Consider the following 23,546-nt stretch of genomic DNA (forward strand, 5'->3'; position numbering starts at 1 on the left):
AGTGGAGGAATGTGGAAGTTAATATGAATTTAAATGCATACTTTTCTTAAAATAATATAACATTAATAGTTTCACCCTCTTCAGTCTAGACCTCTGCAGTATTTTCATGAGGATGTGAAGTGATGCCCTAACTCAGGGTACCAAGCTTGTTAGCCCTCGGGTCTACTCTTGCCCTGTTTTTGCTCTGCTCTGTATCCCAGGGAGATGAAACCTGGAACCCTGCAGACTTCATTATCCTGCTCCCCGGGACATCTGGCTTCTGGCTGGGCCTGGCTTCTGGAAGCACTGACGGAGGGGGAGAGTCAGCTCCAGGAGTTTTGCCCACAACCCCTGTCTGCTGGAGCAATTTCTCCAGCGGTAGGGGAGTCTCCTTGTGGCTCCAGACCCTGCTCAAGATGGCTGTGGATGTTATGATTTCTTCCAGGTGACTCCAGGGCCTGGTTTCTGCCAATACCATCTCCCCTCTCTGTCCCAGAAGTGGTGGTGGCCTCCGGCTATTACAAATTTTCTACCTCTTTGGTTTCCCAGACTTCCTGTCACTTGTCTAATATCTTCCCTTGGTTATTTTTCCTGTATATTAAAAAAAAAATCCTGTAGAAATCCTATATACTTTCTAATATTCAAGTATGTCCTGATTTTTCATTAAATGCTTACTGATTTCCTCTGGCTTTCAAACCTTGAGGTATTTGATAAAACACAGACTTTCATATCTTCTCATTAAAATCTGCAGAGAGTGGCCAGAAAGTCTTGTATCTTAATAAGTTCTGAGTGGTTCTTAGGATCAGGCAAGTTTTGAAATTGGTCCTGACTGACCCCACAGCTTCCAGGCTTTTCTCTTGTTTGTTTGGTTTTGGTTTTGCCGGGCTAGGGATCAAACCTGGAGTTCTGTGCATGCCGGGCAAGAACACTATCACTGAGCAGCATCCCCAGCCCCAGGCTTCTCTGGATGCAATTCATTTATAGAACATACTTATGGGATGTCTGCAGAGTCCCAGAATTGCTCTAGGAACTGGGATGCTTTGGTGAACCTGAATAACATGGTCACTGCATTGATGAAATATTTTACTTTGACATTCAGGATTGTATCCTTCGAGCTATCCTAGTGAGAGATAATTGCATAATACCTTGTTTTATGTGCATACCATTCTGTAAGGGATGCATTTTTGGATATTTAAGTTGTTTCCAATTTCTCATAATTATACCATGGTGTCTATCTATACACATAAATTTGTCTTGTTTATTTATTTCCTTTGAAAAGAGTACAAAATTAAGTCATAATATATATTTTATATATTTTAAGGCTTGATATATTTCGATAATTTTTTCCAAAAAAGATTAAATTTTTTCTCCAACAGTTTATGAGAGTACTATTTCATTGTACTCTCACTAGTACTGAATTTTTAAAAATGTTTTTGATAGAAAATTGGCAGAAGTGTTTGCTTCTAGAAAGAGTAAGATGGTTGAGGAATCGGAATGGAAGGGGAGTCTGCCATGCCCTGTAAACTGCTTAATAGTTCTGAATTTTGTTTTAGAAACACATATTATCTACATGTTTATAAAACAAAGCAAGAAATAAGAAGCAGGGTAGAGTTTTGAATGTTTGATGTTCTGATGAACCAATATACATTTTATTATAAAACAGAAGTATTTCTCATGTCTTCTATGTTTCTTTTGTAATAATTTCCTATTTTTTTTAGGATTTTAGTAGTTCTCTGAAAAGGTAATTTATACATAATAGTATCTCTTATTTGGGTCACATGTGTGTGTGTGTGTGTGTGTGTGTGTGTGTGTGTGTGTGTTTCTTACAGTGGCCCATATCAAAATGCTTGAAAACTGTATATCAACTTCTTTATTTGTTCATGATCTGTTTTTCCTCCACTAAAATGTAAACACCACCAGAGAGAAATACCTGTGCTGGGCACGTAATAGACCCTCAGCAATGTAAATCAATAACAAATAATTATTGAATGGTAGTTTTTAAATATAGCTTTTATATATTAATCAAAACTATTACTTTTGTGTAATTTTTGGCATTGTTTCATGTTTTTGAAAAATCTTGCTTCTTTGTAGAAAATGAAAGTAGATATTTAATTTTAAAAAAATAATTTTCAAGTATTAAATCCACATGGAATTTATTTTGGTGTATGGTATAAAATAAGTTGACAGACTTAATATTTTTCAAATAGAAAACATTCCCTAATTTTCTTGTAAAATATACTTTTTTTCTTTCTTTCTTTCTTTTTTTTTTTACTTACCCACTCAACTTAAATCAACAGGCTTTGGGTTTCTGTTTGTTTGTTTTGTGTTGTTTTGATGACCTTCCACTCAGGAGCTCATGGTTTACTGGAGGGGAAACACACTGTAATGGTCTGGATCTGGAATATCCCCGAAGGCTCGAGTGTTTAAAGTTCTCCCCTCAGTGCAGCAACACGCAGAGGTGGAGGCTGAGGGAGTAATAGGATCATGAGGGCTTTGACCTTATCCGTGGATGAACTCACTGGTGAGGCACTGGGTTCAACCCTCAGCACCACATAAAAATAAATAAATAAAAATAAAGATATTTTTTAAAAAAAAGAATAGAGAGTCTCTACAATTTATACTCCAAAATGTCCAGAGCATAGTAAATATTACTAGATATATGAAAAAACAGGAAAGTGTTTCTGACTTCACATTTAAAAAAAACAGAAATGGATCATAAAGTTATCCAAATGTTGGAATTAGAGCATGAATAAAAATATCAGGAATCTTACTAGACAAGTAGTGGTTTTATTTTAAACAGAGAAATTGTATAACTGAAAAGCATAATAGCTGAAATAAATTCAGTGAATAGAACTAACAGCATGAAGAGATGGCCAAAAATTGTTTTAAAATTGTCAGTAAATTGAAGACAATTTTATACAAATTATTCAATCTGAATAACAGAAGGAGAAAAATGATTAGAAATGCAAACCATCTGTGCCTGGTGGCCAATGTCAAGGTACAAGTAGGGGCACGGGCACCTAGCTTTTTAAATTTTTTATTGAACTGTATTTCTCCAGGTGATTCTCAGACTTAAGTGCTTATGCATATACACAGCTAGAGTCTCAAAGGAGGAAAGAGACCAGGCAAGATAAATATTGAAAGAAATAATGGTCCCAAACTCCCCAAACTTGTTTAAATACGTGTCCAAGACACAGAGAACCCAAGCTGTATAAAAGCAAATGGAATATAGATTAAAACAAACGATAAAGGGAAAAAAATCTTAAAAGCAGCCACAGAGAAATGATATATTAAATGTAACGACAAAAATATGAATTATTGATTTCCTCTCTTTGGGAACAATGGAACAACATCTATAAAATGCTGAACAACAGAGAAGAAACCCTGCCCATGAACTATCAACCCTGACCACAGAAAACCCCCTTCAGTAATGAAGGCGCATTACGTCTGGCCATGAGACAGGGACACTGGACTTGACCTCTGCCACAGACACCTAAAACACTGAGCCTATGTGCATGAAATAGCTCTCTTCAAACAGTAGATATCAGGCAAGGCAGAGCTGTAATCTACAAGAGAAGGGGAATACAGGGAGTGAAACAGTGATAAGTGAATTTTAAAAAAATGAGAAATTCTACACAACTTATAATAATTACCACTTCTAGTAAAAATTACTATCTCTAGTAACTGAGAATATTTGATAATATCAATATACAAAATCACTTTTATTTCCATATACTCCTAGTAATTGAAAAACTAAAATTAATAAGGTAATTTTATCTATAATGGTGACCCAAAACTCGAAAATAAAAACCATAAAGTAGGAATTATTTTAACAAAAGCTATGCATGGCTTCTACAGTTGAAACCACACACTGCTGTCAAGAGATACATTTTAAAGCACTTAACTTAGAGAAACTCCACGACCACAGGCTGGCAAACTTACTAATATTAAGATGTTAATTGTCCCCAGGTTGACCAACAAATTTAACGCTGTTCTAATTTTCATCTCAACAAAGTTTTTGTATGAAAATTGATGAATATTGCTTCTTAAAACTTCATAAAAATACAAGGAATAACCAAGATGATGGTTTAAAAAGCTGAAAGAAATATATTTTCTAAGCTTCATTATAAAACTACGAAGTCAACAAAGAATAGCATTGTCATGAGGATAATATATTAATGGCACAAAAATACAAAGCCTAAAAGTAGACCCTCGTTTATATGGCCATTAATTAATTAATTAATTAATTTGTTTATTTATTTATTTTTACAAAGGTGCCAAAGTACTTCAAGGAGGAAGGTAAAGCCTTTGTTGTTTGACTTGCATATCCATGTGGGGAACTGCTTCATGTCATACATAAAAATCAATTTGAAATTGATCGCAGACCTATATATTCACTAATATTTACATTTTTAATTTCCCAAATAACTTAAAATTGCATTTTTTATATCTTTTGTGGTTTAATACCAGATTAAGGTAGCATTTTTATTTTATCAATTTTATCTGTTGGCCTTCTCTGTATTTTATAATCTACATTTTTTTCTAATGACTATTAGATGTAATTCTAAAATCTTTTCCTTTGGAAATGAAAATAAGGTTTTCAGAGTATTTTGTTTTTTTAAGCTTTTAAAGTTATTGATGTTTTATAAGAAGATATTCGACCTCTTGGTAAGGGTCATAAGATATTAAAAACTATTAATTATATTATTCAAATAGTGATCCTATTTTTGTTGATTATATATGTTAAAGTAAGATATTGTCCATAAATCTTCCAGTAGAATGATTCTGTTGACATTTCCTTGTGTTTCTAAGATCTTATGCTTTACACACAAATAATGAGCTATCTACTGAATTAAAGGCAGTTGGATCTTTATTTTATATTATTTCTGTAACAACAGAATGATTTTCATGGGTTTTTTTAAATTTTTTTTATTATTAGAGTGAGAGAGGAGAGAGAGAGAGAGAGAAAGAGAGAGAGAGAGAGAGAGAGAGAGAATTTTTTTAATATTTATATTTTAGTTCTCAGCGGACACAACATCTTTGTTGGTATGTGGTGCTGAGGATCGAACCCGGCTGCACACATGCCAGGCGAGCGCGCTACCGCTTGAGCCACATCCCCAGCCCCCTCATGGTTTTATTTGATGTTTTTTTTTTTGCTTTAAATTATATCGTCTGATAATGCTTTTTCCATAAATACTGTAATTTTGCTTGTATTCACCTGTGCAACTTTATCTATTCTTTTCTTTATCCATTTCTTGTGTACTAATAAGCTAGGTGGAATATTGATTCTTTTAATCGTATTCTGTGACTTTTCTACAGATTTTCAGGTTTTTATATTTCCCTCCTCATGTTTTTCATACCATATAAATGTATTACCTTTTGTTTGCATTTAATTTGTGCAGTACTTTGTAAATTATACATTTTTATTTGAGTCTACTCAATTTCCTTGAAAATATTTAACTATCAATGTAAATAAACTGCAATGTATATATGTGGGGGTTATGAATGATGAAGTGTTTTTGTTTATTCTCCCTATCCATAATTTTCCTGTTTTCAATGTTTTAATCTGAGTTTTATAAATCATATAATTTTCTTTTTGTATCGTCTTTGCCATTTCAACCCTGGAAAACAATAACATTTTTTTTTTATCTTCAATGAAACTTTATTCAATGCAGTTAGCAAAAAAGCATTGCTAAGAGCTATTTATGTAAGTATTGTTAATAACTATTTACACAAAACCATTGAAATACTTTAGAGAGAGAAGAGAGAATCTCAGCAGGAGACACTGGGCAAGCAATAGCACAGGGACTGAGAACGAAGAATCCCCCACTAAGTCTTCAGTTCAAGGCAACAGGGCAGGCAGGACTCCGGGTTCCCAGCTAACTCCACCAGAGGCTAGATCAGTGGAAGTCTACCTTCTCCTTCCTATTCTAAGGACTCACATATAGGTGCCTAACTCACAGTAGGTGCTCATTCACATTTCTGGAATGAATGAATTAATGAATGGAACAGACTAGATCTAAGAGAAAAGACCTGGAGATGCCTCTTCCTGTCTGTCTGTCTATACATGGAGAAGTGGAAACTCTGCAGGTTGAAACTCTGTATAGGCATGGTCCTGCTGGGGCTGGGTCTAATGGAGGGAAAGGGATTTGGGGAGCCGTAACAGATGCCAGAAGTCATGGCCATGATACTAGTGACTGAGCCACATCATAATTTAAAGTCTAAGCAGCAGGGAAAGGACTTGACAAGAGTCTAAGCCTACTTGAAACTGGGATATGGACACGGGGGCCAGGGCAGATCTGGGTCTGCAGAGGGTGATAGCATGTGCTCAACGAGGAGGGGGCAGGAAGGAGGACCTGAGGGAAGCATACTGTGTTTTTGCTCTTCTACTTTAATTCACACAAACATTTATCTATACTAGGTGCTTAATAAATCTTAGTTTAATTTAATAAATATTTAATTTGATTAATTAATGATTCATTAGTTGCCTGAAGGTTTTCCAAATTTTACAAAGTGTTCTACTACTGTGTTTTAGCATCTTACTCCGTGACAACCCAAACATGCTAACGATTCCCCTATAATTTATTCATGAGCATAGCATACCTTTTCACCACTATCATTTTGCTTAAGTATACACATTGACATCTTCACCTACGCCTTGTAAGTAACTTCTAAAAACTCCTCAACATTCTTTCTTTATAAAACTTCCAGACTGACTATGTTCTTTAGATATCAACCTGCCTTGACATAAGGCTTGGGGGTTGGGAAGAGTTGAATCAGACTATATTAAGAGTGCTCAGTAACGAGGCCAGCCATACAGTTGAAATAGACTACCATTTCCAACAACCCTTACAGCAACTTCAGAATCATTTGCTCACTTGGAAATTGTTCATCTTATTACATATTTCTAGTGTTGATATTAGTTAATTATCCATAAAACTGGTGTGAAACAGGTAAATATGCAAAGTTCTGACTCCTGGAAAGGTAATTAGTAATAGAAAAATCTTAGAATTAATAAGATTTTGCATTAAAGGGGACATTCAAATTAATTGTTGATATTTTGATTTTAGATTTCACTATTTCTTGATTGCATTCTGATTGACCATATTAAGAAAAGCACATGGGCTTGGGATATATCTCAGTAGTAGAATGTTTGCCTAGCAGGCTCAAGGCCCTGGATTCAATCCTTAATTTTGCAAAAAAAAAAAAAAAAAAAAAAGAAAAGAATAAAGAATAACACACAATTCACTGAATCTATTAAAAACAGCTTATTTAAAGAAAACATGATATTTATTTTACATTTTACGAAAGTCATTAATCTACAATATCAGAAAACATGTAAATTACTACTAGCATATTATTTTAAAATCTTTTTACAAATATAATGCTGAGGATTGAACCCAGTGTCTCACATGTGCTAGGTGAGTGCTCCACCACCAAGCCCAACCCCAGCCCTATTTTAAACTCTTTGAACTGTTAAAGATACCTGTGTTAGTCAAATATTTTTGAAGTATATTCTATCTCAAATAAATGAATAATTTCAGCAAAGAAAATTTAAATTTTGATAAAACTTATCAGAAAAATATGAAGAATAAGAGCTCTGCTTACCAAGTTTTCTGAGGAAAATTTTAAAGGGTATTACTACTGGATATTCATATGAAAAATCACTATTGATAGTTACATTAGATATTTCTGTGATTTGGGGGGAAAGGTAGGAAAAAAAAAAGTAGAACAAATGTAACTCTCACTGGGCTCCTTCACAATTCTCTCATACTTGTGAAGTGTGATCTAGCCTTCCACACCCAGCTGCCCAAAGCTGAAAATGAACTTGTACTAAGCTAGACAAACATCAAGAATAATAATGATGTGTAAAAAGGAAATATCCTTTTACCATCTTGCTAGGGCGCCTCGTTGGGAACCAGCCTCCACTGCTTTACGAATTCCACCCTTATTCCCATCCTGCGTTCGCTCCTCGAGCATTCATGAAGGCCTCTGCCAAGGGCCAGGCAATTTCCTGAGCATTTGGTGCTGAACCTTTGTCCTCAGGAGCTTACATTCGGGGAGGGAGCAGGTAGAGCGGTGGGTGGACAGAAAACAGGTGTTCAGCACACACAGCACTCAAGGGCTATGAAGGAAGGGGGCTGTGGGCAGAGGGGCGGGTGACAGCACTAAGCAGGCCTTAGGAAAACCCTACTGAGAAGGTGAGACGCAGCCAAGGCTTGGAGGAGGCAAGGGACAAGTTTCCTACAGCAAGAAGAGCAGGTGCCAAGGCCGTGAGAGTGGAGAGGCCCCTGAAGACCAGCAGCCATAGAGGGGCGCAGACCAGGAGGAGGGGCAAAGGGACTGCAGGAGCCAGTGATGCTGCCAGGTGCCAGGTCCCTGGGACACTGCTGGGGACTGGCTTGTCCCTGGAGGTAACAGGAAGCTCTCAGAGCACCCGGGCAGAGGGAGACAAGGACATGGTCTCACTTCTGCCCAGAGATCCCCAGCTGGGGTGTTGGGAATACACTGCAGCAGGCAGATGGTGGCACCACAGGGGCGGTGGCCAGAGCCGGCCAGGTTTAGGATGTACTCTGAGACAGAAGCAAGAGGGTTTGCTGCGGGTTCTCTGTGGGGAGTGCGAGAGGGAGTCAAGGGGCTTTTCAGGCTCTATTTCTGGGGTCCTCGGCTTCCCCAGACCTGGCCTCAGAGCGCTTGTTTCCCACTGTTCTGAGAAATGTGGGCCAGCCAGGCCCTGTCCCTGGTCCTATCACCTGTCTGCTCCCCCTGGGAAAGGCTGTCACTCGGGGAAGGTGGGACTGCGTCCTTCCTTCCACCTGTCTCCTCTCTCCCCAGGCTCCGTTCATGGGCGTGTCCCCTCTCCTCCAAGACTATGTGCAAAGGCAGACAATACAACCTGCTCTAGAAGCTGTTATAATCATGTCAAAATGGGATTCTATTTTATAACCAAGAAGAACCGATAAAAAATAAGATTTAAAAACCTGCTCTATTGGTTGTGCTTATAGGGACTCCTCTGCTCTTGTTGTTGTTGTGTTTTCTATCTACATGGGAGATTTCTTAAATTTCCCTTGGAGATGATCTTATAAGAGATACAAAGTGGACAAAGGAGAAATAAAATGTCACTTAGATTTCTCTAAAAATACTGTTATAATTGCACCTAAGGAAAAGGTCAAGTGGCTACAAAGGTATTTTTCTTGGCAACAGGGATCAGTCGCATCTTACCTAGAAGTCAGTGTTATTGACACTCCACTTTGCATCTTAGAAAAAAATAAGTCAAAGAGAAATGGCACTATCCTCTGAGGCAGAGAAATCCTGGGATGGAGCTGGTGAGCAGCAGGCCCTGCCTTACAGGCAGAAGGTGCACGTGGACAGTCCAGGACTGGGTACTTGATCTTCAACTAACATCTTGTCTTAGTCGCATTTATGTGGCTATGGCAGAATACTTGAGACTGGGTGATGTATGAAGTGAAGAGGTTTATTTGGGCTCAGGGTTCTGGAGACTGGGAAGACCAAGAACAGGAACCTGTATCTGAAGATGGCCCCATACTGTCTCCTAATTTTGGAAGTTCAGGGCAGAGAGGGCCCCTGAGAGGAAGGAGCCACAGTGGCTAACCCATTCCTGTGAGAACAGTTCATTCAGTAATCCATTCATGAGGGCACCTCCCACAAGCCCCACCTCCCACAGTGCCACATGGAGGAGCTGAGGTTCCAACTACACGAACTTTGGGGAAACACACTCAAACCATAGCAATGTGATGTGTCCTAAAGCTTAGACATCAGCCGCCACCGAGGACTGGGAGTGTGCATCACAAGAGGCTCACAGAGGGGCAGGGGGCAGGGCCAGCTGAGGCAGTTAAAAGGGCACATTTGAGAGACACTGTCAGTCAGCCCCATCTTGAGGAGAAGCTGTGAGACTTTGGTGAGAGAAAGCAGGAGGAGGGTGAGAGAGGAGCAGGAGGAACTGTGGAATCATCTTTGTGAGCTCATCCACCAGGGAAAGAGTGACCAAAGTCAGAGCCACACTCAGCTGCCCCTCCTGGTGCCTGTGCAGCTGGACCTTAGGGTGAGAAAACATCGCTTGCAGATGTAGGAAACAGGGTGTAGCTAGCTCCCGCACCACCCCGGGAGAAGATCCCAACGTGTTGGGGATGGTTTTGTGCCACATGAGCAGTGTCCCGAGGTTCACCCCTCTGTCCCTCCCACCTGCAGCTAAGTGACCATGGCCTGAGCTTCTCCTACAACAGCGGAGCACTCCCACTAGGTAGAAACGTGAGTAGCCATCCGGGCTGCCATCCAGGCATACTCCAGCCTCACTGCTCAGCTGCACAGCCAAGGATCAGGGACCCTGGGATAGAAAACCAGCCAGGGCCCTCTCCTGCCGTCTTGTCAGCACCCAGAGTAAGGGAGGCGAGGTGCAGCTCTCAGGGCACAGGGTCGAGATGTGACAGAGGAGGGCTAGGCATTCTCACAGAGGCCTTGAGTCGGCCTTTTCCTCCTCCTTTCCTGCATTTAGAAGAATGGCCTGTCGCTAACCCCGACAGGAAGGTAGGAAGAAGGGACAAAGCCTACTCTAGGAGGCAGCTTCGTAGTTCTGCACAGGCTAAGAAACCAATGACGAAAGACAGCGCGTGGAGCCTTCTCAGCCAGGATCTGGGCTGGGATCACCTCCTCTACAATTCCTTCTTAAACCCTAGACAGACCCAGGGGATGCAGAAGGGAATTAAACAGAGGAAGTTCATGAATCCACTTTAAGATGCGGCCACTCCCCAGAGCTCACCGCGTCCTGCCGGTCTCGTAAGCATCCCCTGCCCTGTCTGCAGCCAGAGGACCCCTTTCTCCCTCGTCCCTCGGAGCCTCGCCTGGCAATGTGAGGCCTGTGAGTTCCCAGCGCTCCCAGACTGCCCCCTCGGTGACTCCAGGCCATCTGTGCAGGGAAGGGGTTCCTGGGGGGATCAGATTCACCTGGCAGCTGAGGCCTGGCCTTCACTGCATCTAGCACAGTTTTAGTCTGACAAATATTTATTCAGTTGACATGTTCATTTAAATTCCAGGAAACCCAGAAAAGGGGAGCATCAACCTACCAACCCACAGGAGGCCCAGGGTTTTGAAAAAGGACTTCCAGGAAACTCGATACAGTCTCCTCCACTGGCAACAACAGGTAACTGGGCAGGTATCCTAAGGGATCATGGAAAAAAGGGCAAATTTCATTACATCTTGGCCCTGGACAATTTTGTAAATGGGGGAGAGAATCTCAAAGATGAAGGAAGAACAGTGACACTCATGAAGGCTCCCAAACACTCCCTTGTTTTAAAGCAGAAATTTAAAAACCAAGCTCTGAAGGCAGAGAGCTCTGTATGATATTGAACTACTGTTTTAGTTAGCTTTTTTGCTGCTGTGATTAAAAGACTGAATCAGGACAATTGTAGGGTAGGAAAAAGCTTATTTGGAGGCTTATTGTTTCAGAGGTCTCAATCCATTAGACAGCAGACTCCATTCCTCGGGGCTCAAGGTGAGGCTGAACATCATGGCAGGAGAGTGTGGCAGAGGGAAGCAGCTCAAGGCTGGTCAGGAAGCAGAGAGTCTCCCCTCTATAGACACACCCCAGTGCCCCCCCTCCTCCAGCCACAGTCTACACTTAGTTACCACTCAGTTAATCCCACCAGGGGATTACATAACTGATTGGGTTAAGACTCTTGCAACCCCATCATTTCTCCCCTGAACCTTCTTGAATTGTCTCACATGTGAGCTTTTGGTGGACACCTCACATCCAAACCATTAATGGTGCAAAAATTACCTGGTGGTGATAATATCATGTGGAATTATGTTCATTTGGATACATGCCTTATGCTATAAAGCAGCATAATGCTTTAATTTATTCTGCAAATGGGAATATTAGCAACACCTACTCCACAGAAGTTCAAAGCATTCAGTCGTGTGTGGCACTTAGTAAATTTTAAATAAATGCTAGCTATGTTGTCAGTCTTAACTGGTATGAGAAAAAGGCTGAGAGATTAAGTAATCTCTCTAATACTACATTTATTAGACTTTTGACAGAAGAAACCTTGTGACACCCCCCCACACACATCACATGTTTTTAATGATATAATACTACCTTCTTTTGTTTGTTTTTGATACTGGGGATTGAACCCTAGGGCACTTTACCATGTTCTTTTTACTATTGTTTTTTTTCTGAGCCAGGGTCTTGTTAAGTTGCTGAGAATAGCATTGAAGTTGGGATCCTCGTGCCTCAGCCCCTTGAGTAACGGGGGCTATAGACATGCGCCACTGCACCTGGCAATATTACATATTTATTAACTCGTGATCCTGGGGAGAATTATATTGATATAAGCTCAATAAGCCTTCATTATTTTTATCGAAAAAATAAATATAATAAACATCCCTAGGTTGTACAGTTTATTGCAAGGATTAAGTTGTATAAACTGCTTAGCAGAGAACATTAAACATATTTGCTAAAGGGTAGTAACTGTGCATGCATTTTATCTCTGAATATGTGGTAAAATTCTTCAGGGAGGGGGACAAGACTATTTTACTTTTCAACTCTCAAAAGCATAGCACACTATCTCAGTTTGTGCAGTGGGTACATAGGCACAAATCCTAGCTAACTTCCAGTGGGTTTATCAAGATGAGCTACACAGTAAGTCAGAGAGTACTAATTAATTTATTTCAAATGAGCATCCAGCACACAAAGATAAACTAGGCACACACAAAGATGTGAGTGGAAGCAGTAGAAACCGAGGCAAGTCTAAATAATCTAGGTAGCCATTATCGGTTTCAACCTTATTTCTGCCTCCTTTTCCCTTTCTTCTTCATATGGAACTAATTATATTAAACATGTGTTAGACCTTCTCACTGTATTCCACATGTTTTTAGTGTTTCTGCTAAAATTTTATTTCTCTTCACTTTACAGTATATTCTGTTTTCTGATTTATTAGTGCTTTTCTCAGGTGTGTCAAATCTTCTATTGAATTCACTCATTAAAATGAAATTTCTTCTATTTCAGCTCTGGAATTTTTTCATTTAGTTGCTTTTTAAGTATGCTGTATTACTTTTATAGTTTCTAATTTCTTATGAAACATTTTGACCTTTCAATGTCCTCTAGCAAAATTCCAATTACAATACTTTGCCTTGGTGGCTGGAGCCTCTTTCTGGGAACAGTCATCTGTCAACCGCTGAATGGATAAAGAAAATGGGGTATGTGTGTACACAATGGAGTTTCACTGATCTACAAAGAAAAATTAAATCACGGCATTTCTGGTAAATGGATGGAACTGTATGTCAACTAAGTGAAAAAAAAGTCAGAAAGTCAAGGATTGAATGTTTTCTTTCATATGTGGAAACTAGAGAAAAAGAAAGGACTTGAAACATGTGGGGAGATCTCATGAAAATAGAAGGGAGATCAGCTCGGTAGAGGGAGGGAACCACGGCGGGGAGGGGAGGGAGAAAAGTGGGGAAAATTGAGATGACACTGATCAAGTTCCGCTGCGTCCAGACAGGAGTCACCTAGTGGATCTCACCTTTGTGAGTATCTACAGGACAATCACGTGGACAAACCAGAAGTGACAGAGGGAAGAGCAGTGGAGCAAAGAAAGGGAACCGGGAAGAGAGGAGGAAGAGAGGGGGACGTACTGGGGATCGAAACGCAAATGACATGCCACGCGTGTGTGATTATGTCAAAACAAATCCAGACCATGCACAACTGGAACAAACGAACAAAAACATGAACTTTCTCTAAACGGAGGGATGGAGTAATGGTGTAAAACAGTATAAAAGGCCAAGGGTAGTGACTGTGGATGTATTTTATCTCTGAACATGTGGCAAAATTCTTCAGGAAGGGGGACCAGACTATTTTACTTTCAACTCTATTTTACTTTTTTTTACAGGACTATTTTACTTTTCAAGGAAGAGCATGAGGGATGGCATAGCATTTGATAATGGGGACAGGACTGGGGCCTCAGATGTTTCAAGGGAGGAGAAGAGTTAGGGAGTTTTACAGATTTTAGAGAAGAACTGAAACAGCAGATAAAAATGTCTGCTTTAAGAGTGTTGCAAAAAAATTAGATTAGGGCAATAAATAGAAGGGGATGTTTTTATGTTGTTCTGTTTGGGTTTTTAGAGGGGCCATATTTCAGCATGTTTTCTAATATAAGATCCAGAGAGGAAAAATGCAGTGAAGCAGTAGAGAGGAGAGAATTCCCAAATAGAAAAAAGTCCCCCTTAAAGGCAAGCGGCAGTAGGATCCACAGCCATCTGGGGCGCGGACAGATCACAGAGAGTGGGCTCACAGGCTCAGGAAGAAGAGATGGGTGAGCGGAGAGACGGGCAGGTGGCAGCCATGATGCTGGGAGTTCACGGGCATCATCTTTGGGCACTTCTACTTTTTTCAATGGTGGGAGTTTTAGGAATGAGATGAACATGGGAAATAAAAGACCAGAGCATGAAGGGGACAGGGGAGCCTGTGAAGTGACCAGCACTACAGACACATGTGACAGCCAGCTGGGTTATCTAAGGAGAGAGAGAGTACCGTGAACCGTGTCTAAGTAACAGGGAGAAGGAGTCCGAGGCTGTTCTCTGCAGTGTGGTCTGTTTGTTTCACTGACCTTAATATGTGACCTTCACCTTCTGTACTTGGCATAAACAGCATCAAGCAAGATGCTCAGCAGCTGAAGTTGCAAATACATTTTGCTGTTCAGTTCAGACAGCCACTTCCTTAATCTCAGTTAATTATTCTGAAGGAACACCCAAAGGAAATCATGAAGCATATTCTTAGAGTGTTCCTGTAACTTGTCAATTGAGAATCAGATGGGAGTTTAATTTAATGACTCGATGCAAGCGAGCAGACCCCTCAGTGAATGCAAAATTTCAGTTAAATCTTGTTAAGTTGGACTGTGGTGAGATCATATGCCAAATATTCCAAGCTGATGATCAGATTATTTGTGTGCATATAACTCAGTCCGACTACACATCTGAAAAATAGGCTGAAGGGCAAACATAAATTCTCAGAAAATAGGAAGGGAAATAATCCCACTCAAAATAGGAGCTAAAAACATATGCATGGAATCTATGAACAAACTCTAGAAAAGGTGCAGCAGCTATAGAAAGAAAAGAGCTAAAACAAACAACACCTTCTGAGAAGTGTCGTGATGGAGAAGCGCTAATGGAGAGTGCAATACTGGGGTCCAGTTTTGATAGTGGGACTGCACCAGTCATTCCCACTATGATCCACAAATTCAGTGAAGTCTCAGTGACCACTATGGATGGGCTTGGATGTGGTTTGTCCCAGCCAAAACCCACAAGTGTGGGCTCCAATGTAAAGATCCTGAAAGGCCGTGGCGCCTTGATGAGGTGGGGTCTGGTGGGAAGCAAGTGTGGGTCTCCTGCAGTGAATGTGTTCCCAGTACCCAAGAGCAGGCTGTTACAAAAGAGCTGACCTGGCCCTCACTAATTCCTTGCTTCCTCTCTTGCCACATGACCCCACCCCATGACCTCCTAGTCCCACCACGTGATGCCATCTGTCAAGTTGTGACATAGCCAAGGTGTTTGCCAGGTGCTGGCGCCATATTGTTTGTACTTTCCAGACATTGGAACCCTGAGCCAAATAAACCTCTTTTCTTTATAATTTACCTAGCATCAGGGGCTTTGTTACAGCAATAGAAAATGAACTAATAAATAATTATAAAGCATTTTTAACAAATACGAATAAATATTATTCTACAGTATTAATTAACAGTAATGAACAATGCTTTGTTTAAACATCACCACTAATGCAATGTGCATTATCTCTGAGCACTGTCCTAGGTGCTTTACTTACAGTAATTTACATAATCCTCAAAATAGTCTTTTGAAGCCTGAATTATTAGAAGTACCATTTAATGGGTGAGGAACCAAAGGAACAGAGAGATTAATAATTTTCCAAGTTGCACAGATGCTGAATAAAAATACCCAGATTTAACTCAAGTCTTTGGATCAAAGTCCACTGGATTTTTTTCCACTATCTCTACACCCATGGCAACAGGAATTGCCAGGGCCTTTTTCAGAGACAGGATTTGATAAAGTCAATCTGGAATAATACACATGGAAAATCATCAGTAAAGGGCTGGAAATACTTGGGAATTAGGGCAGATTCAATTTTTAAATATCAAAATGCAGTTGATTATCCACTTGCTCATATACTTGTTGAGCATCTGCTCTGCCAGGTCTGTTCCAGGTGCCAGTGACAAGGCAGTGTCGGAACAGAGGAAAGCCCCAGCTCCCCTGGAGCTTAAAGTCTTGTTGGAGAAAACAGACAAAGAAATGAACAACTGCGTATTTGAACTTCCAGGTGGTCTAAAGCCTTGAGGAAAGCTGCAGCAGAAGAGGGAAGGAGGTGTGTGGCAATGGGTGGCAGGGTGCTTCTGAACACAGGGCTCAGGAAAGGCCTCGCTGGAGTGACACTTAGCAGAAACCTGAAGGAGGTGAGAGAGCAAACATGGAATACCTGGGGAGGACATTCCAGCAGAGGGGCCCTGTGCAAAGGCCCTGGGGTAGACAGGTGCTCATCGTGTTAGTGAAATGCCAAGGAAGCCAATGAGGCTGCAATGTTGAGAAAGCAAGTGGAAGAAAGATGACAGGGGCAGCCTATGAGGGGGCTGGCCTTGAACTCTGAATGAAATGGGAAAAGGGACAGTCTGGCTCGTATGAAGATGTGTTGAAAAAAGAATTACTGACTCATTCCGAGACGAGGAGGGATTCTTGGCAAGTAGATGGTACCCACTGATTTGTGTTTCTTCACCAGGTGGCCTCATCTAATGTAATAAGAGGCATGGACGATGGTCATTGACGTTCTTCATATGCCAATCCTCAAAGGAAAGACTGACAAATATAAAAAGTGCCAGAGCTCGCAGTTCCACCAGCCAGAGGACAAGGCTGAGAAGACAACCTGGACGGCAGGCTTCCCATTCCTCTGTAACCTGGGCAGTTCCCCTCCAGGCCTGGCGCCACCTTTATAAGAAGGCCACAGGGCCACTCCATCCGCTACTCACTCCTGCCCCAGGCAGCAGTCCATTCAGTGGTAGAGGGCAGACAGAGGAGGTGCCCACAGCTGAGCTCTAACTATGGCAAGTGGTGTCAGGGAGCTGGTGCGTGCTTGGGACTGTGATGTCTGTGCGTTACTAAGTCCAGAAGGTACCAAAGACTGCTGCAGACTGTGCCAGGAACCACCTAGGACTGCAGAGCCAGGGGAAGCCTCATGAGAGGGGAGTGTAGCTGCCAGCACCCACGGATGCCAGCAATAGGAAACTCAGCCTTGACCTAGGTGACCAGTAACGGACTGAGCCTGGTGAAACCTGCTCTACTGCTCAGCACCCACTCTGCACGGACCCAGACTCGTTTATGGTCAGGAGAAAGAAAAACAGCAATTTGACATTGTTTAAAAATGCTGAATGAAGTATCTAAATAAGAAATATCAATTGCAGCATTTTGAGGAATCAATGTGTCCTTGGAAAATGGACACAGAGTTCATCATTGGATTTCTACAAATAAATATGGTATATTGTGATGCATATAGGCACAAATAGGTCAGCCAGTCACAGGCTTATTTGCAAAAACCATCACAAAGAGGAAATTACCAAGTACCAATTCTGATATACTTTTATTTGCTTTAGAATATGCAAATATTATAAACTACTAAGACCTATCTTGGATATTTCTGAAAGTACTAAGTTTCACTTACCATGTTGACAATATTGTATGAATGAACTAAAATGATACCTGAGTGCCAACCTGCATCTCTTTTTTTAGGTGAGCTGAAATAATTTTGTTTGTTATTTAAACCTCTTTGAGTCAGAGTTTTCTGTTATTTGAAGCCAAATTCATCCTAATTCTACCAGCTTCTTTTTAATAAATTTTCTTGTGCACATTTAAGGCATACGACATGATGTTATGGGATACATATAGAAAGTGAAAAGGTTATTCTATTGATGTGATCACCATGTCCATCATCTCCCATAGTTGTTCTTGTTTTGTTCTGTGGCAAGACAGCTAAAATCAACTCATTTAGTGTGAATTCTAAATAGAATACAAATTTATCAACGCAGTCCTCACATTATACATTAGATCTGTATTCTTGACCTCTGTTTCCTTACTTTCTCTCCACCCACACTCCCGGGAAACACTATTTTGTTTAGATTCCACATATAAATCCTATTAAGCAGTATTTTCCTCTCTGGGTTGGGCTTATTTCACTTACCATGATGTCTTCCAGGCTTACCTCAAGGTGACAATTGGCAAGAACTCATCTGGGGTGTGTGTATCTGTTTATAACTTTCAATGATTTAAAAATAACTTTTGTTTTCTAAGCTTTATATATTTACAGGTAACTACTCATAAATTAAAAACATCTAATTTGGAGCAAGAAATTATCGTCTAAAGTCTAGTTTTTATTGACTACCTTTTTGAAGGAACAATAACATATGTTACTTCAACATAGTGGTCTAAAATCTTCACAAATGTATACCTCAAAGGAAAAACATGATTCGTAGTTTATTGTTGAGAAAACAATAAAATGTTTTTAGTCCTATATAAATCATCTTCAACCAAGTACTTCTAAAATGCTTTTTACTTAATAAGCCATTCGTTATAGTTTTCATTTAACATGAAAAATTTAGACATCTATAAAAACAAAAAGGGAAATGTAAACAAAATGGTGTATTTATTTAAAAGACTCAACTGTAATGACAGAATTTCTCTCACCAGTTGTGAGGCACCCTGCAAAAGGTACACAATTCATACCTCTTGGTTTCCCTTTAGGAGAATCCAGGGTTGCCAAGGACTGTGCCTTTTTAGTTAGAATTGCAGTTTCCAAGCAGAAAACAGAAGGCTGCTGATCAGCACATCATAGAAAGTCTCTGTCACAGTGCTGAAGGGATTACGTCAGCTCTTAGGTTCCCCTGTGGGATACTCTAGTAGTAGAGAAGCATCCCTAATTTGTCCTGACCCCAGAGGATAATGTGATTCTTATAGTTTTTTCGTTACTTTTATTGCTTGACAACAAATTTTATTTGCTATATTTTGCCTCCAAATAAAGACTCATAATTGATTACCTATAACTGCTCTTCTAGAAAACTGGCTACAGAAAAATGAAGGATCATGGAATCACTGCAGAAGCCTCGGCGCTCAGTCAAGTTCGTCTTTTCTGCAGCAGACGCTCCTCCCTGTGCTTTTCTTCCTGACAGCAGAACCCCCTTTGGCCTGGTTTCTCAGTCTTCCCCTTTGAAATCTGAGTGACCTAGATGAAGGGGACCTTGCCCTAGCCATGGGATGAGGCCTGACTGATAGAAACCACTGGATGGTACTGTCCCTTTGGCCAGAGATGGACTCAATCCCTCAGGATTCAGCCAATCAAGACTGCATGGGCTGTTCAGCCACCTGGCCTCCTCCATCCGGAGGAACTTCTGACCCGTGGTGGCAAGAGAATTCTCTCCCTGAGTCTCTTTCTTTGACTCTCTCTTTCTGTCTCAGATAAGTTGAGAACAAGGAGGCGGTTGCCGGAGTTACCGCTAGGGCTTGTCTCCGGGGAGGCAGCCTATCTGAGGACAGGTGGCATTTTAGAAGGATGCCGACCCTGCCTGCCGAGGGGCTTCCCCATCTTCTCCTATCTTCTTGTAAGAGTTCTTTATGGTTAAAGCCAGTTTTATTTGGGCTTCGGCAGCTTATAGCAGAAAATATCCTAACTCATTCACAGAGCCCATGATGAGAAACCCAGATACTTTGTATGGAAAAATTAATTTTGAAAGCTTAATTTCCTGAAATTCTTTCAGGGTTTTCATCTATAATAAGTCTGTCAGACTTTCAAACAAATTCCGTCTCAGATAGTCAACTCTGAGATCAAACTTAAGGAGTCCGAGAATCTAAAATTCATCAGAAGCAACCCTACCAGTCTTTAGAAGTTGTAAACACTATGATTTTAACCCACCAGGGAGGTATAGCCTATCTCCTCATCTTCAATTTTCCACTCGACGTGCAAAGAGTCTTTTATTCTGCTTCTTTAATGTTTCTTCTAGCTACACCGTTTATAGCCTCAAAAGCTTCCCTTGATTCTCCAGCCCCTCCAGTCTCTGCGATTGATTACTCTTTCACATTCACAACAGAATTTCCCAATATGGTTGTCTGAATTCCTGTCTTCTCCACCCCACCCACTAGTTCATGGCCGCCCTTCCTGACAGCTTTCCAAGGTCTCCGCCTCACTGAGGGGGCTTTAGTCAGGACTCTAGCAGCCTGCACTTTGCCAAATCCAGCCATCACCTCTGTGGGTTCTCAGACTGCCCCATTTGTGAGAGCCTGTTGCTGTGCTCACCCACCTTGCTTTACTTCTATTCCCAGGACACAGCCTTCACTCGATGTCCCGAAGCATCCTGCCACATGGAGAAGAGCAGGCTGTCACCAGGAGACATCGCCTCTCAAGATACCAGGCCGTCTGACTCAGGCTCTTAGAACATGGTTCCTGCAGGTAGCCCCTCACCCGATCCTCATATGAATGTTCCTACCTCCTCAAAGGCATGGAAGGTGATACTTGAGACAAAAGGGCTGCCTCCTTCCCGGGTGTCGCATTCTCAGTAAAGCTGACTTTCCTTCTCCCCAACAGCCATCTTAGAGGTTTTGCCAGTAGATGAGCTCCTGGACTTGAGCTTAGTAGCTCCTTCTTTGCAAAACCATTTTTTCTCAGGCCAGGCACAGTGGTGCAGACCTGTAATCCCAGCAACTTGGGAGGCTGAGGCAGGAGGATAGAAATTTCAAGGCCAGCCTCAGCTATTTAGTGAGGCCTTTAGCAACTTAACAATACCCTGTTTCAAGTAAAAAATAAAGAGGGGTAGGGAATAGCTCAGCGGTTAAGCTCACCTGGATTCAATCTCTAGTACCTCCCCCAGCAAAAAAATAAATAAATAAAATGGACAATTTCTTCTTTAGGCTTCCCTGACACCAACACTCTGTCTTCCTGATTCATTGATGACTCATCCATGATTTCATGTGCTGGCTCCTTCCCTACTGACCACAAAATGAAGGCATGTCTCCCTGCTCCCACATGGGGCCTCCTCTCCCCTCCGTCTTCACATTCTCCTGATGGGCTCTTTTTCAGGCCCATGTTCATAACCATCATCTATATACCCACAATCTTCATTTTCATGTCTCTGGTCGAGTCTCCCCACTGAGCTCAAGGCCTGCCATGTTAGCTGGATGTCAATGTAAATGGCCCCATCCACCTGTGATTTGCTTCTCCAGATCCTCCCTCAGTCTTTCCCATCTGAGGAAACGGCTCCAGCATACACCCATTAGGGAGAGTGTCCGTGACCTCCCCAACTCTCGTCTACACCCCTGTGAAAGTGCAGACTGAATTCAGTGACTGATCACTGCTTTCCCACCCAGCCGTCGTCCCCAACACAACCAACCTCTGCAGAGCTGTCTCGCTGTTTGTGCTGCTTCTAGTCTTTCTGCCCTTTGATTCTTAATTCACAAAGAAGGCAGAATTGACTTTTTAAAACAGAAATCAGATCTTTATTCTGCTGCTTAAAGCCTACCAATGGTGTTCCCTGGAATATTACTCATGTTCTCTGTCTGGGTCCAGAGCTGGCTTGCTCCTGCCTGTGTTTCTGGCACCTCCCTCATCCACTTTCCTCCTAACTCATGATGTTCCAAATATCCTGCCCTCCCCCACCCTGTTCCTGGACCAGATATGAGGTGTGCCTTATCAGCTCATGTGTGAAACAATGAGTGATCCTAAGAGGTGACATGATTAGACTTGGAGAGCTGCAGCCTCATCTGGGGATTGATCCACAGGTGGAGATTGACTGGGTCTAACTCTAGGCAGGTAGGGTGTGTCTGGAGGAGGCAGGCCAGGGGACATGCCTAGGGGTTCACATTCCCCTGGCAGGGGGAGCTCTCTCTCTCTGCTTCCCACTGCCACACCCTTCAGCCACGATGCTCTGCCTCACCTGGGCCCACAGCTGGACTGAACCTCTGAAGCCATGAGCCAACATAAACTTTTTGTCCTCTAAGTTCTCATCAGGTCTTGAGTCACAGCAAGCCAGAGCGGACTAAAATACCACCCAGGTCCCTTGCGCTTGCTGTTCTTTCTGCTCAGCGCATCATCTCCACTCCTGGACCACGTCTCAGCTTAAGTGCTCTTTCCACAGGGATCTCTCCTGACCTTTGCTGACCTCCAGGAGATCTCCAGGGGCCTGTCTGTGCTCTCTGTTGCTCCCTCTACCCATCTCCAGCTGTGTCTGCATCGCGGTGCTCATCTCCACGTGAAATCAACCTGCTTGCTGAATTGCGTGTGTTCTGTTCAATGCTAGAGAGTGGAGACCTTACCACTCACCCCTGGGGCAGTGTCTGGCTGCTGCTCTGCACTCACTGAATGTTAAAGAATGAAAGGAAGGTTTACACCTTTGTCATTTTTTACCTTGATTTTCCCAGTAGTGCCTCTCTGGTTTCTCTAGTGTGTCCCCAATACCAAGATGCACCTGGAGCGGTGTTTCTTCCAAGGTCACCTGTTCATTTCCTGCTGCCGGCTTCCAGTTTTCTCTTCCTCACCCCTCTCACATGTCCTGCCACAGCCATGCAGAGCCACTTCGCAGTCACACACTGTGCACTGGCTTCCTGCCTCCTTGCCACATGGCCTTCCCCTCCTCCACGCATCACCTGCAACTTGCCCTTGAAATTCATGGTGCCATATTTCTTCTTCATCAAATTAGAGTCAGTTGCTCCACTATTTCTAGTACCTGACTCCATTATTGCTTTTTCTCAGATTGTAGCAAATTATTTGCTTTTAATCTTATTCCCCTAATAAATCATTAAAAACCCAGAGTTTCTTATTGTTCTTTAAGATAGCAACGGACACAACTTAGGCCTCAACAATGCTTGCTAAAGGGAACTGGATCAAATTGATCCCATTGCCATATAAAAAATACATATGTAACACCAACAATAACCACCGCCACCCCCAACTGAAATACGAGTTTGAGATAAAGCAATATCTGGTGCATAACGTAAAAACTATACTAAAATAACATGAGCAGTATTAACTGAGTGCTAACTGTGCTATGAATGTTACATGCATTTTCTCTCTTAAAAGTGAAATAAGAAAATAGAGACCTAGAAATGTCGATAACTTGCCCAAAGTCCCAAAACTAGTAAGCCACCTATTTGGAAATCAAACACAATCTTTTTAGAGATCCAGTTCTACTATCTCTCCTCTCAAGCTAATTTGGATAGAAAATACCAATCACCATGTAATAGAATGCTCAGTCGCACATTCAGAACCCTGTGACATATCCTCCCAACTGCCACCTAGACACTGGTCTTCAGAGATCAAAGAAGGTGGCAGAGAACTGCATGGGAAGTGAGGAAGAATGCACCACCCTGGCTCCGTCACACCAGCCCCAGCTCCTCCTCCTCGAAGACCTCGGTCCTCCTGCTGAGCTGGTCCAAGTAGATTTCCTGGTTCTTTGAATGAAAGCACCTCCAGCAGAAGTTGTCATGAGGCCTGACGGGTCAAGTTCCATCAGGACCCCACG

The 23,546-nt window shown here is 41.8% G+C and overlaps 1 protein-coding gene across 1 annotated transcript in view; it reads right to left on the bottom strand.

Annotated features, from left to right (window-relative positions):
• The window catches only part of DNAAF11 (dynein axonemal assembly factor 11), a gene marked incomplete at its 3' end in the record, with an annotated part of 84,326 nt that overhangs the window by 13,651 nt on the left and 47,129 nt on the right, over nt 1-23,546 (bottom strand). The gene's annotated exons all lie outside the window — the stretch shown is intronic.

This window comes from Spermophilus citellus (genome assembly GCF_964194105.1).
Source record: "Spermophilus citellus genome assembly, chromosome: 14".
NCBI classification, from domain to species: Eukaryota; Metazoa; Chordata; class Mammalia; order Rodentia; family Sciuridae; genus Spermophilus; species Spermophilus citellus.